The 16,047-nt window shown below is 45.4% G+C and overlaps 1 protein-coding gene across 1 annotated transcript in view; it reads left to right on the forward strand.

Moving 5' to 3' along the window:
- The first annotated feature begins 1,384 nt into the window (after nucleotides 1-1,384).
- The window catches only part of LOC139766419 (rho GTPase-activating protein 21-A-like), an 842,055-nt gene continuing 827,392 nt past the window's right edge, over nucleotides 1,385-16,047 (forward strand). Inside the window, exon 1 of the mRNA XM_071695368.1 lies at nucleotides 1,385-1,456. The gene's annotated coding sequence lies outside the window, so the exon portion shown is untranslated. The remainder of the gene's footprint in view (nucleotides 1,457-16,047) is intronic.

The raw sequence follows: 16,047 nt of genomic DNA on the forward strand, positions 1-16,047 counted from the left end.
AGTTTAGGAACTATAAGGATACCAAACAGTTCAGTTTGGAGTAGGGAGACCCAGTTATTGATCCTGGCTCCCTATTCTTGGTAAAAGCCATTAGTGCGAGTTACAACTACGACACAACCATCAGCATCAGAGGTGTGTTGTAGGGCACCATCTGCTTGAGTACCTTTTACGAGATCATGTTTAGTGGTGATGATGTCAGTGTGATATAGGCGTCATTACTGACTCGCCGTCGACTCGGACTGTGATCTGAGCAGGGGTTCTGGGGCAAAGCGATGTCAAATAGGTTAGTTTCACATGAGATGCGGTGGTATGTTTTCTGTCTCGCGTACCCTACACTCTGACCTCATTAGCAGTTGTAGTAACCCATCTAGAGGGATGTGTCCCATGTGAGAAGAAGGTCTGGCAGCCTTCTTTGGATGGATTGGGGTGAGTCTGAGCATCCGCATCCCAAGAAGATTGATTTTAATTTTTTCTGTGTCTGTACTAGGGAGACCAAGTTCTTTCCTCCTGTTTGAAATGTTTTTGAGCCAGCCGAGGATGATTCTCATAGCTTCATTTTGTATTTGCACAAGACTTCCAAACTTTCTGTTTGGCTAAGGAGGTTGCCTGAGGAAGTTGCTGGGAGGGCATAGGCCGAGGTTGAAAGATGATGAAGATACTGTTGAGCCCCTGAATGACACAAGGCGTTCCTGATTTTCTGAACAATTCACGCCAAGATCTCAGACTGAACTGGAGGCTGCCACAACCTGAGACGGTTGCAGGATACACTGGCTGAGGCGGTGAGGTTGTGCGGGCACGGCGCATACCCCGCGGCCCTTACCAGCCCTCCCACCCACCCGTATGAGTGGCATTAGTGCCGCGTCCCAGTGCCTCTCCCAGGCGGCAGTCAGTGGCCGCCGGTGCCGGGCGTCTACCACCACCAGTTTAGGGAGGGCAGTGTCCTGGGCCGCAGCGGAGGGTGGCGCGGCGTCTCGTGGGTATTCTGTACGCGTTGCTTGAGCTTCTTACCCCTGGCCTGCCTGGTGCAGTGTTCCACATGGCGGGGCTCCAGGCCTGGCGTCTGTCAGGCTGGCGGTGACGGCAGTGCCCGTGTGTATCGATGGTTGACCAGCATCGTGTGGGGTTCGAGTGAGACCATGTGAAGTGATATTCGTGTTCAATTCACTTTCCCGGACGAAACACAAACTCTCGTCGCTCGCAATTTCCGTTAGTGCCAAGTTGATTAGTGATGTTTTAACCTAATACAAGGATGGAAAGTTTCGCTGTGTAGAGCAGCTCGATGTCTGGAAGGGAGTGGTTCGAGTGGTAGTAGTGAACTGTGTGGTTCAGGGCGACGGGTGTTGGGCGAATCAGGAGGAGCGGCTGAGGCCCGCAGGCCTACCGGGGTACCAAGGCCGCCAGAACTGTGCCACGGGCAGGATCTACCCGCCTCTCGCCCTCCCCACACCGACCTAAGGTACGCCAGATCACACCCCGTGACCTCGCCATACATCCTTATGTTTCTCTTCACAGTGTCACTAAAGAAAATGAATGTACACCATGTTTTACTTATATGGCATCTTCTGTATTTCAGGAATTGATTATGCAAAAACCATGTCACAGTAGTGCTTACAGATTTACGGCACCAGCATATGGGTATTGGGTTGGGTAAATGGTGGCAGTCATTGCCGTCTGACAGAGACTCTTTGTGACCTCCGTAATCCTTTTTCGCTACCGCACACGGATGGAGCCTGGACGGCACTGTAACCAAGTGAGCAGCAAAAACTAAATTACTACCCTAGTTTAATCCCTTTGATTACCAGCTCAAATGTTATGGCGTGAGCAAGACATTACAGGCAGTAGACAGACGTGAATATAAAGAGGTATGCGAATGAAGCAAGTTACAGGGGCTGGCTGAGGGCGTCATAAGAACATATAATACAAGAACAGCATAGGATGGGTCATTACCCATAATTATATATGGAGGGTAGCCTGATATACGAGTTAGGAGTTAGGATGAAGAGATGGGCTGGGGTCCCCATATTATAAGCCCAGTAAAGGATAGGTCCTTTCTCCATATATTTTTGGACAGTAGAGTGATGTACTTTAGGTTAAAGAGGTGACCTGAGGACTCCATGTATGTATTTCACAGACGCATACAAGTCACTTGTTGGGTCAGTACACTCGTGTATGGACAGTAGTGTCATATTCCTTATGTATTTATTTCATAGACACATTACTTGATGGGTCACTCCCCTCACATCCGTGGGATCGGTGTGGTACCAGTACGTGTGGCATATAATGTTTACTGTAGGCTAGTGCATTAGCGATAGATAAAGGAAATGCGTGAGTCAAGTTTTAATCGACTAGTGTTACGCTCGAGGCAGGACGAATCCTAACAGTGAAGACCACTGTGAATATAATACAACATTCTCCATGAAGGTTATTCACTCTCTACACTATACACGAAGAGTTAAGTGCTTCATTTTTCGCCTATCGCCAAACTTGCTGATTTTTTAAGCAGTGGGAGTAGAGCACTTCGGTCGTCACATAGCCTCATGACATACAAGATGGGCTAATATTTCCTTGCTCGATCACCCTTTAAACTGATGATTCTCGCAGAGTTCCCTTATCCATTGCTAGTGCACTTGCCTAGATTATACCTTATATGGCACAGTTATGGTGTGGTAAACCGATGTGGTACGAGTTGGATGTCGTCCGAATATATGGTTCATGAACGGTTACGTCTGTGGCATTTGACGAAACGTCGATCTTGGAGGATTATCCACCCCCACATCTCTGTATGGGACCAAAGCTGTGCTTTTGCTCTCTTGAAAAGTCAGCGGTTTGAGAATGCACCCCGGGGGCCTATGTAGCCACCATATCCTTCCTAGTCTGGTTCTCTTATTAGATTTAAATTTTAGATCCTTATTGTTTACACTTTGAGAGTGCTTATGACGCCTTTCTTTTTCAGCGTTATGTTTTGCAGTCGTCCGAAACTGTTGGACCAACAGGGAACTGTGCTTGGGCATAGCTTGAGAACCAACCATGCCTTTCAAGATTTTCCATTATGTGCATTCTGATGTTTTTCGTTTGTTCTCTCAAGTGGTTCCCAGTAGTTTGGATTTTTCAAAGCTCAGTCCTGTGTTCGTCTTCCTGGGAGGACCAAAACAAACGATTTATCGTTTGAAGCGCAAGACTCTCGAAGAGCGTAATCATTAGTCTTACCTCCATATAATTATATCCAGCCCATCATCTTTCCAGAATAGACCACTGTTACTCTGTTATATTCGTTGAAGTTTCAATCATCAGAAATCATTACTCCGAGGGCTTCTTCAATGGCTTTTTGAAATATGATCGCGTTTGTTTTTGTCCTGTTTTCTGCACTAGTTTTAGTTCTTAGCTTCACCATGAAGGGGTACTTAAAACCTACCACCATTAAAGAGCATGTTTTCGAAGGCTCACAGATAGTTTCTTAGTGTCTCCTGCAGCAGGATTTCCGTACCTCAGCATCAGCAACTAAGGATGACATGAAGCTGTAGTTTGTGTTAATGAGCATGAGATACCCTAAAAGTGCTAGTGTTACTTGAGGAAAAGCTTTTACCGTATAGGCATCGGGAAAATAGCGTGATAAACAAAAACGAGATGTTATCTGCTTCCTAAGTTGTATATTCATTTCTTCTCTTTCAGTTATTCCCATTTTACGCATTTTGTTGCGCCGTGACATCATGGTTAAAGTTGTCAAGGGCTTTTGAAGGTCTGTTTGAAGGTCAGCATTTTGTTTCTGCGCTTTTACACTTATACCGTAGTGATCAAGAAAGTGAGAGATATCTTCTTGCCTTGAAACGCCCTGGTTTATTTAGATTACATGACGCCATGAAGCCAGTAAACGTACATATTAGAACTCTTCGAAAATTTTAATGACGTGCAATGTCGGTGCTAATTGGTTAGTTGCTTTTTGGAGCTGTTTTGCTTCCAAGGCTATATAAAGTGGGGCGACGTAAGTCGGACTCAAATTCGTTAGATTTCGATGAAGTCCAAGTTCTCTCTCCACAGTATGTGTCGTACGTATTGCATTTTTCATTTCTTTGAAAACACGGAGTTCCAAGAGTCTGTTCCTGGAACAGAACACATGGGCATGCCGTCTGTGTCCCTCTTAAAGTCCTGCAGCGTGATGAAATCATTTGTGTGTAATATGGTGGGAATGCCGTTTAGGGAGAAATTATAACAATGTTATTCTAGTCCACAGAACACTTCAACTTATTTCACTCACCTCCTCGCTCTCATTCATGTGTACGACGCCCTCTTTATGTTCCTAGTGGGTCACTGGTACCTGAGAACCTCGATTTGAGTTTTGCACATGACTGGAAACATTTTGAGATTCTTCCAGTCTCGTTGATCAATCTGTGCCTTCCTTTTTTCTTTGAGTTTCGTGTGATATTGTGAGTTGAAGAGTAATGTTTCCTCAATTCATTCGAAAGGTTTGCTTTCCTTTCGTTGTACAACTGTTCATCTATACCATTACCAGTAAAACCGTCCAAAATGCTTTTCCTTAACCATATGCACGGTAAGTGAGATAGGTTGAATTCTTGAATTTTATTTTTTTGAGATGGCCATCTTGACGTCATCGAGATGAGGTTCTCTATTTCTTACGTGTTTTACAGATTCTTGTGTTTTGCATCTAGCGCCTTTTAATTGCTTGCGATACCCAAATTAAAGTTCTCAGTCTTGTTGACTTAGACTTCTGCATCATATGAGGAGTCCAGTGGTAGAAAATCTTATGTTAATATAAGTATCCGTAAAGGCTGATGATTCTGTCGTGTCTCAGTCGTTAACAACTTGTAAAAGAGATTTATTATCTTTACGTGACTCTTGTCTTCGTACGCTGGTAAATATGAAGGTCGTTACATTTATTAGTCACGAGTTGCTTGTGGGGAACTTTTCTAGAAGGTTTACCGTTATTCTGGCTTGTGCCGACCGTCGTAGGACTTGAGACTTTATCGTGCTAGGAGGTAAGGTGTCAGTTCCTTTATGGTCTTACTGCAGGCACTGAAGGTCTTTTCTCTGTCTGTTGTTCCCTCTCTTCGTCTCTTTCCATCTTTGTGCTCAAAGATTTTTGTTGGTGTTTGCGTGGCCTTGTTTCTTTGGGTTATATTAAAGTTTTAATCTTGTTCACCTCAAGATATGCGTCCTGCTGCCCTTGCCGCGTGGTGAGCCTAACAGTATAAGTTACAGCAATAAATTCTTTCATGATGGTTTCCAATTTTATAGTCGGTAGAATCAACATTTGTCTCTGAAGCTGCATTTGCCTTCCTTAAACAAGTTAAGAATAAAATTTTAGGTTACCGAAGTCAACACTGACCCTTCCCCTCCCCCACGTCATGCAATCCGCCAGACGTACATATTACCAGCACAGTGTATACTAGCAGCCTATGAGTGTATGTTTACCGGCAGCCTAGGAATCACTTGGTTCGTAGTTGTGATCAGTCCGTCCGTCGTCGGGAGCCACACTTTATCCTGCAACCTAACCTTAGGTCATGGAAGAGCTACATCAGATGCTCATGAAACTTTTATACATTTGTTCCCACCATCGACAGCAATGAATAACATAAGATCCACTAAGCTAATTTTGGATTTTGCCTGAGCTATGCCATTTATAGAAAGGTTTAATCTGGACCATAACTTGGCTTATAACCTTTAATTCCACCTTTAACCATGAAAACTTAATGTAGATATATACATTTTTTTTTTTTTTACATTCTCCAGACTCTATTCCCAGCCTTAATCATTTCACTGCCAGTAGCTCTGCTGCACTAATCATGACACCGTTATAGTCCATAACTTCTCGTCATATTTTCCCCTCATATTATTCTCTTCCACTTCTGGCTTTACATCTGTGTCATTTTCCTGATCCCCACCCTCCTGGTTTGTGTTTGTCATGTAGTTCGACCATTGCTGTTCTCTGCAACATTTCACACAACATTTTCTCCCTCTCGTTATGGCATCATCCATCTCAGTGTTCCGTGCGGACACTTGATTTGATGCTAAGTTTTCTAGTGTTCTCGTATGACTATAGGAGTGGACTTTGCTTTAGGTTTCTCTAGGAATCTAAGTCTTCTGTAATTTCACTGTGAACGGAAGTTGTTCTGCAGGTAATTGTACATGCAACCTGACATGTCTCTTGGCATACCAGGATATGTAATATTAAAGCTAGGAGTTAATTGTTTCGCCTTTAGCCCGTTTGTCATTCATTTTGTGTCATGTATTTATTTCATACCCATTATCTTTATCTCTGTTGATATGATTAATATCTTCTTTTTAAATCTCATTGAACTTGGAAGTCTGTATAGGTGTAGCATTGGTATGAGTGTGGAATGGGTATGACAAGGTACGGATATGACAATATACGGGTATGAGATGGTACGGGTATGGTAAGGTAAGGTTATGGCAAGGTATGGGTATGACAAGGTATGGGTATGACTAAGATATAGGTATGGCATAGGTTTGACTGAAGTTCGGCTCTTGAGTAAGGCTGTTGTTGTCAAGTGACAGACTTGTAGGGAACATTCCTGGTCGGTGCATTATTAAATTAGGATCCAGATTTGGTAGTCCAGCTGATGTTATCATTAGTATTTTGTATCATTGTGCTGACAAGATTAAACTTTGCTGTTGATGTGCTTGAATCTAGTAAGCAGTGAAGAACACTGCTGTGGACATGGGTTTAAATGAATAATTTTGCTAAGTATATAACAAAAATTAAATGGTGTGAAATTTTTGTCTATTCCTGAAAGACTGGGTTGTATAACTAGAGAGAGAGAGAGAGAGAGAGAGAGAGAGAGAGAGAGAGAGAGAGAGAGAGAGAGAGAGAGAGAGGTGATAGTCCTGTGTGTGTGTTGTGTGTGCCTGTCTTCTGCCATGCCTGCCACCAACGGTGTCAACCCAGCCGAGAAATCTTACAGAACCTTCAGGTTGATGGAAGCAATATACAATTACCGTTGTTGTGTGTTAGTGGCGTGAGGGAGCATCCATCTCCCACACTGGGCATGACCAGCCAGGCTCCTCAGGTTGTGGTGAGGGGTGTGTGTGGTGTAGTGTCAGGTGGCACCGGTGTGCGCTAAGTGTCACATGTGTTCTGGGACGTCGCTGGTATTGACTGGGTTGTTTTTGGTGAAGTGAGGCATTATGTCGAGGGGTGTGTGTGTGTGAGGAGAGAGGTTGTGCCTACCATGCTGACGCACGCCCCCACTACCTGCCCACACACACACACACACACACACACACACACACACACACACACACACACACACACACACACACACCTACCTGACGACGGTTATTCACCCTCACACACATCCTGCACAACACCTTCCACCACAAACAGGTGACAGTTATTTTGGGGTATTTTTGCAAGCTTTTGTCACGAGAAATCTTGTTGACTGGCACTACAGCCCACTCCTGCCCATCTCGCGTCTCAGTAGTAGCTGTTAAGCTAAGGACTTAGTCGATAATCTAGTGTTATTCTAATCCTTTTCAACACGAAGGTACTAGCTGTAGGTATGACGGCGTGACCTTTCGTGTGACTTAGAAGGCTCGGTCAAAGGTCATGGCCATCTCAATTTTCGTAGTCAAGGGTCGTGCCGCTGAAGAAGATGAAAACGTGAGTGTAAGATTTACCTGGCGATGCCGCGGGTGCTCAGGAGCCAGACAAGGAGGCGGACGGGCTGGATGGCTGGCCCGGCCCACCGCTGGCATTTTGCTCCCGCCCACACACAACACTCCACCACAGTGTTCATTCACTAACACCCAAGTTGCACCAGCCAACACCATACTGATATACGACAGAGCAGAACCTTTGTACCTTGTGGCCGTGGACCGAGTGTGGATCTTCTACCGCCGACCCGGCCAGGTGCTGAGTCAAGCCCGTGTTATATTACTGCGACAACAAACACTTGGTGCCTTCGAAGCTGTTTGTGATACTGAAAGAGACATGACTGTCATAGATTATTGTGGTGAGAGTAGAAATACGTATATATTGAAGACAGAAAAAGACATGATAAACTTTCCATGTAGCTAAGGAGGCGCGAGTAATGTCAGTCGTGGATATGAACCGAAAAAATGTCAAGTCTGTTCTCAGGTAGGGGAGAAGAAATTCTACCTCCACATTCCCTGCGTTTCGTAGAAGGCTGGAGCGAGGAAGTGGAAATACCCTCTCCTTATTATTTCATTTTCTAAAAGAGGACATGCAAGAAGGAGCCAGGTGAGGCGTTCTCATCCTCCCCGAAGACTAAGAATAGGGTGTCTGAATGTGTGTGGATGTAACCAAGATGAGAGGAGCAGAGAAATAGGTAGCATGTTTGAGGAAAGAAACCTGGATGTTCTGGCTCTGAGCAAAACAAAGCTCAAGGGTAAAGTGGGAGAATGGTTTGGAGATGTCTTTGGAATAAAACAAGGGGTTTGTGAGAGGACAAGAGCTAAGGAAGGAGTAGCACTACTCCTGAAGCAGGAGTTATGAGAGTGTGTGATATAGTGTAAGAAAGTAAATTCTAGATTGATGGTGGCAAAACTGAAAGTGCTTGGCGAGAGATGGGTGAGTATTGGTGCTTATGCACCTGGCCATGTGAAGAAAGATCATGAGAGACAAGTGTTTTGGGAGCAGCTGAGTGATTGCGTCAGTAGTTTTGGTGCACGAGACCGGATATTAGTGATCGGTAATTTGAATGTGAAGGTAAGTAATGTGGCAGTTGAAGGTATAATTGGTGCGCATGGGGTATTCAGTGTTATGAATGGAAACGGTTAAGAGCTTGTTGAGTTATTTACTGATTGGGTATACCTGGTTTAAAAAGAAAAATATGCACACGTATACGTATGTGAGTAAGAGAGATGGTCAACGGGCATTATTAGACTACTTATTGTTTGATAGGCCTGTAAAAGAGAGACTATTGGATATAACTGCTGCGACGGGCAGCTGGTGGGATGTCTGATCACTGTATTGTGGAGGTGATGGTGAAGATTTGTAGAGGTTCTCGTAAGAGGGAACAATGTCGGGGAGAAGAGAGTGGTGAGAGTAAGTGAGCTAAGCAAGGAGATCTGTGTGAAGAAATACCAGCAGAGACTGACAGTAGAGTGGCAAAGGTGAGAGCAAATGAACTGAGGGGAGTTGGTGAGGAATGGGAGGTATATAGGGAAGCAGTTATGGCATATGCAGAAGATGCATGTGGCATGCGAAAGTTGGAAGATGAGCAGATTAGGAAGGGTAGTGAGTGGTGGTATGAAGAAGTAAAGTTGCCAGTGAAAGAGAAATGAGAGGCATTTGGGCGGTACTTATAAGGAAGAGGTGCAAATGATTGGAAGATGTGTAAAAGAAAGCGGCAGGAGGTCAAGGTGCAGGGATTGAAAATGAGGGCGAATGACACTTGGGGCGAGAGTGTTTATAAACTTTAGGGAGGATAAAAAGATGTTTTGGAAGGAGGTAAATAATGTGCGAAAGACAAGAGAACACATGGGAACATCTGTGAAGGGGGCAAAATGGGAAATAACAGGTAGTGATGAAGTGAGGAAGAGATGGAGTGAGTACTTTGAAGACTGTTGAATGTGTTTGATGACAGAGTGGCAGATGCAGGATGTTTTGGTTGGGGTGATATGCTAATTGAAAGGGTCATGGATTGTGGTTTGGTGAAGAGAGAAGAGGTGGTGAAAGCCTTGCGTAAGATGAAATGCGGAAAGGCGACAGGAGTGGATGGTATTGCAGTTGATTTTATCAAGAAAGGGGGTGACTGTGTTGTTGCTTGGTTGGTATGTATGGTTCTTGCTGAAGTGCCTAAGGATTGGCGGAATGCATGCATAGTTCCATTGTATAAAAGCAAAGGGAACAAAGGTGAGTGTTTAAACTATAGAGGCATAAGTTTCTTGATTATACCTGGTAAATTGTATGGGAGGGCATTGATTGAGAGGGTAAAGGAACGTACAGATCATCAGATTGGTTTCAGAATTGGTAGAGGTTGTGTGGATCAGGTGTTTGCATTGAAAAATGTGTGTGGGAAATACTTAGAAAAACAGATGTATTTGTATGTGGCGTTTATGTATCTGGAGAAGGCATATTATAGGGTTGATAGAGATGTTTTGTGGAAGCTCTTGAGAATGTATGGTGTGGGAGTAAGCTGCGAGAAACAGCGAGAAGTTTTTATGAAGTGTGAAAGGCGTGTGTACGAGTAGGGAGAGAGGAGAGTGAATGGTTCTCAGAGAAGATTAGTCTGTAGCTGTGGTGTGTGATGTCACTGTGGTTGTTTGATTTGTTTATGGATGGGTTGGTGAAGGAGGTAAATGCAAGAGTCTTGAGAAGAGGGGATGAGTATACGGTTTGTTTGGGATGAAAGGAGCTGGGAAGTGAGTCAGTTGATGCTCGCCGCTGATACAGCACTGGTGGCTGATTCTAGTGAGAAGCTGCAAAAGTTGAGAGTGTACGTAAATAAAAGCAAGGTTATTAGGGTTAGCACGGAGGAGGGACAAGGTAGCTGCGATGTACGTCTGAATGGAGGAAAATTGGAGGAAGCGAAGTGCTTTGGATATCTGGGAGTGGACTTGGTAGCGAATGGAACCATGGAAGCAGAATTGATTCATAGGATGGGATAGGGGCGAAGGTTCTGGGAGCGCTAAAGAGAGTGTGGAAAGAGAGAATGTTATTTCGAAGGGCAAGAATGGGTTTGTTTGAAGGAGTAGTCATTCCGACAATATTATATGGTTGCAAGGCAGGGCTTTTGATAGGGTTGTGTGGAGGAAGGGGGGAGGGGTGGATGTGTTGGAAAGGAAATGTTTGAGGACAATGTATGGTGTGAGATGGTCAGATCGAGTAGGTGATTAAAGGGATAAGAGAGATGTGTGGTAATAAAGAGAGTGTGGTTGAGAGAGCAGAAGATAACATGTATGGTTTGGATATATGGGGAGAATGAGTAGGAAAGATTGACAGAGAGGATATATGTGCTAGAAGTGGAGGCAACAAGGAGAAGCAGGAGATGTGGCTTTCTTCGTCTGTGTCTCGGCGCTACCTCGTAAAAGTGGGAAACGGCGATCAAGTACCACTTTCAACCACTCTAATTCGTGAATCATTCCGTTTTGTTGACAATCCTGATGAAGAAAGCACGGTACATTTCTCTGTTGTAGGGGCATAAACAGAAGTTTGTGTAGGAAGAACGTGCTTTTGCGATGATGTTATTCATATACACAACTCTCAGCTTAATTTTGTGTAACGTATTGCTGGCTACAGTGGCTTGTTTGGCGAGGGTAGTAAGTCCTCTAGTAATTGCTGCGACACTTGTTTACAGGGCAGCATCTCGCATTAGCGCCATACCATCCCGTGCACAGCCGTCCCTCTCAGAGCCTGAGGTGCGGAACGCGATGTCTCTCCGTCATTTTAACCACACATGTGACTGTTGGTTTGCTGGGGTAGCACGTTCTTCCATTCGTCGTGGGCGAGACCTGCAGTAAAACTTATCTACCGAGCACCCTTTCCCCTTAGTTAAGCCATCTACAACACCCAGTTTACGATACAAAAGCCTGCTCGTGCAGCAATTTTAGTTCACGGAAGCAGCCTCACCCCCCCATTACCCCACGCAGACACCTCAACCTGAGACGTGCGACAGCTGTGGTTTGTGTGGGTAGCGCCCCTCGCGCCAGAACCAGGACATTCGTGATTTACGGTGGGCAACCCTTCCCGAGCCAGATCTTTGACGCAGAGCTACAGTGTATGGGGGCAGCGACCCTGTGTCACATAAGATTTTAGTGAGTGTAGAAGATCCTTGCGTCTCACCTGCCCATAGCTGGGAGCAGCAGGTGCTGTGGTCTGTCTTAGACCACGAGAAGCAGATGTTGTGGTCTGTCTTGGAACAGGAATAGCAGGTGCTATGGTCTGTCTGAGGCCAGGAGCAGTAGGTGCTATGGTCTTTCAAAGACCAGGAGAAGCACCTGACGTGGTCTGCCCTGAGCCAAGAGAAGCAGGTGCTGTGGTCTGCTTGGGGCTAGGAATAGCAGGTGTTGTGGTCTGCCTTGGGCTAAGAATAGCAGGTGCTGTGGTCTACTTAGGGCAAGGAGCAACAGGTTTTGTTGGCTTCTTGGGGGACGCGGAGCAGCAGGTGCTGTGGTCTGCCAGGGGCTAGGTGCAGCCATGGTCTTACCAGGGCCAAGGGCAGCAGGTGCCATGGTCCTATTGGGGCCAGGGGCAGCAGATGGCGTGGGCGTCTTGGGGCCAGAAGCAGCGGGTGTCGTGGTCTGTTTATGGTTAGGAGCAGCGGATGTTGTGGTTCGCATATGGTTAGGAGCGTTGAACAATGCTACAGGAGACTTCGGTCCTTGGTAGGATCATCCGAGCTAGACTAGTCGTTGTTGCAAGGCTGTATGCAATGGCTTTATTCCATCTGGTGAAGAAAACATCAAAGATATGTCATTCATGTAAATGAAGCAAATCGGTCGACAACAATTACCGGGGCAGCAGGAAATCCTCACCAGAGGCTGTGGTTGACGATAGCAGTGGTCCTCATGCCTGTGTTGGTCCGTGTTTGCCTTCCTCAACAACAGTAGCCGCTACTCAATGGACCATTGATTCCACGGTTTACACCTTTTCAATATGAGCCAGTTCGGCCTGAGGGAAAAACCACCTTCTGAAAGAAACCGAAGATTGGAATTGGAACCTGGAAATGCCGATCCTTGAGCCCGATCTCTCTTATCGAAAAGAGTGGAGATAAGGGTTCAAGAGTTACTGAAAAGAGTTGCATTGAGGAAATCTCCCCACACAGAGTTTTTAAGACAGAGTTTGCTGAGAAGATTGAAAGCCTGTCTCACTTTGAAATCAGGCTTGGAATTTTTATGCTAGGTGCAGCTATAAGATTTTGGATCAGTTTGCCAAGAGAGGAGAAATACATTCAGTAACTCATGTAACAGGTCAATAAAACATTTTTTTTTTAAGATTTGTTCTACGGAAAAGTTGATAAGATTAACTAGATAGATAACATACTGTTTTTACAAGTATGAACTGTATTTCAGGTTAAGAACTGCTAGAATTGGAGAAGCTTGTTAGGTTGGTAAATACTGACAGATCTGCCAACCAGTTTCTGTATCGCGTCAACCAAAAGCTCTTGAATTACTCGGCGGAGACTCCACAGAAAGTTTTGGCCAATCAAGGAATGACGTTAGTGCAGCGAATGTATAAGAAGAGTCTCTAGTAGCAACACCGACACTCAACCTTACATAAGACAAGGAGGAATTAATTGCCCTGCTAGATAAGATCATGACGGCGTGGTGTGCAATGGTCGTCCATCGCTGTGTACCACTTTCAAAGGCGATGCTTTAGATGCCAGACATATTTGTATAATGGAAAATTCTGTCGCTCAGAGAGTGAGTCATGTATCACTTATGTTGAAATTAAAGACGGTGCTCGCGAGTGCTCAAAAGTGAAATGTGACAATTGTGGAGACGAGCATCTAGCCTCTGATTTATATACCAGAGGTATAGATAGAAACCTGGGGAAAAAGAATGGCTAGAATAGTCAAAGAAAACTCTCGACAACAGAAGGCCGACAGGCAGAACCCTAAGAATGCAGCAGCAACACCACGGAGCACTCGAGAACAACCGATAAACCTTGTAGCCACAATTTACGTGTTAAGGGCAAGCGCGTAAGCACACACCGATTTCTTCCCTACGCCGAGGATAGCTGCACACAGGACGCTAAGGCAGGCCTCAAGACCCTCAGGGACATTGACAGTTCGAGTCCCCACAATAGATGATAAGGATTCGGAAGCCCTTGACAAGTGCCCAGCTGCAGTCGCCAAGAACCTCAAAACCTCCTTCAAAGACGAGTCCGGCACAAGTAACAGGAAAGCGTCTGGCGAGAGATCAGACCAGATCACCACCATGGAATGAGCTATGACGAGAGGCTCTAGTCAGAAGAACCTCCTCACTCCCCGCCGTCTCAAAAGACAGCAGAGAAAAAGAAACCCCTCCAGCAGGATGGATACTCCACTCCACAACATTCATACCAGTTGAAGAGAGAGAGTTGGACACCACCGTCATCATCTGCCAGTGTTCACAGTGGCGTGTGGTGTAGACTCCACAAAATTAAAGAGAAAGAACGCTTAGTCAGTAGCGCCATCAGAAACTTAAGAACAACAGACAAACTACCTTATCTCGTGACTTCAACCAAAAGAAAATTGCTCAAGTGATGTAATGGAATTGTGCGCTGAATAGGAAGGGCCACAACCCCCAAATGATATGGACAACGTGGCTTTGGAAAGCGCGATTAACAGCTGTCTCCTCTACAACTGCCTTTTGGCGGTACCATTAACAGCCATACCCTGTGGAAGGACACCACGCCCAACGCCAGGGGAAAGAGGGTTGGGGGTCTCATGTTTTGAAAACTGGAGTAACTATTCTCGGCACGGCTTCTCCTACTCATTGCCACATTACATGGAAAGCCATGATGGATTTATATGAGAGGGATAAATTTCTGGTATTTGTGGACAAGGTGGACGGTATATCCCAAAAAATGGGATGAAACGAAGGCGACTCAACCGTGGTGACTGGAGTTCGTTGCAGCGTCTTGTCATGAAGCGAGACTCTGCTAAGGAATTCTGATCTGTTCACTGAGCCTGGTGGCGAGAATTCACTCTATCAGAATTGCCAGTCCCAAGAATACAGGAAAATACCGTCAACTTCATGTACCCTGGTGGTCAAGTGAGTGCCAAAAAACTGGCAAAAACCAGAAAGAGATCTGCTAGGTGCTCAAACAGGCCAGACGTACACACTTTAAAGAAATAAAAACTAACTTCGTTTGAGAGCAGCGGATCTGTAGAGCTCCCGTACAACCTTCCTCTCACCCTGAGGGAATTGGACCTTGTCCTAGCCTTTGCTGAGAGACGTCTTCAAGATATGACGACGTTCTGTAAGCCAACCAGTCTCCCTCACAAGGTGCGTCTGCAGATTAATAGAGAGAAAAAAGAGAAGAGAACTTGAGACGGATATGTTTAAAAAAGAAAATTGCTCTTTTTCATCCCATTTTGTATCCCGAAAGATGAGATCTGCATGAAGCATCTTACCGTAAAAACTGCTATTAGCATCTCCTTCGATCAGCGGCATCACTTGTTGGCAGCTTTGATGTAGAGAAAGCCTGTACCTGAGGCACAACATGGAAGCATCAGTTTGCACGAGGCATTATCCACCTTCTTCCTGGACTTCCAAAGCAAGTAGGGAGTTCTGGGCTCGTGTGGGCAAACAGCTTTTCAGACTAAGGAAGCCAACTTGATGGGGTCTCATAAGAGAGCGCCCTCAGTGTGAGCCTCTTGGCACTTGCCTTCAACAACATTGTCAGGTCTGTACCAAAGAGCGTCTCGTGCAGTCCGTACGTGGAGACAGCAACAACCGCTTGTTTTCCAACCTGGATTTCATGAGCAATTTTTCTATTCGAAGGATGCACCTCCCCTCCCTCCTTCCCTTCATCCATCTACTTGAGCACATCATTAGCACTTCGTTTTGCCTAGCGTAAGATTGTCTCAACCAAAGGAGCCCAGCAAAGTGGCCCAGTTGCCCCTTTCCTTTTGTGCCTAACCTTCAAGGGAAACTTAGATGAACTGTCTAGTGAGCAGATCATTTGGTGCCTGGATGTTGGCATCTTGACAGGCTCTGCACAATCCCTGTCGGCTGAACATTGCTTTCGTTGAGGAGTTTGGGGAACTGCGAAAGTTTTCTCTCAAACCCTCTCAATTTATGATTATCATCTGCACTGCGGATATTGACGACAGCTTATATACAGTGTTGCCGGTAACTCCGACTTTTAACTACAGGGAGCAAAGTTGGCTGGGCGCATTCCAGGGGTGTGCAGTGCTATCGATACAAGTTTGGATTAAAGGAAAGAGGGCTGTAAAGACGAGGGACTCAATCACCTCAGCAGTCGCTTAACCTCACCGAGAACAACCCAACTCCTGAAGTACTTTCTTTACTTCTGCCGCCGTCAACGGCTACCTTATTGTGCACCCCAGGCTAATCCTGTGAGCGGTAGCAAAAAAGGATTACAGAGGCCACAAAGGG

This window comes from Panulirus ornatus, chromosome 1 (assembly GCF_036320965.1).
Source record: "Panulirus ornatus isolate Po-2019 chromosome 1, ASM3632096v1, whole genome shotgun sequence".
Taxonomy (NCBI): domain Eukaryota; kingdom Metazoa; phylum Arthropoda; class Malacostraca; order Decapoda; family Palinuridae; genus Panulirus; species Panulirus ornatus.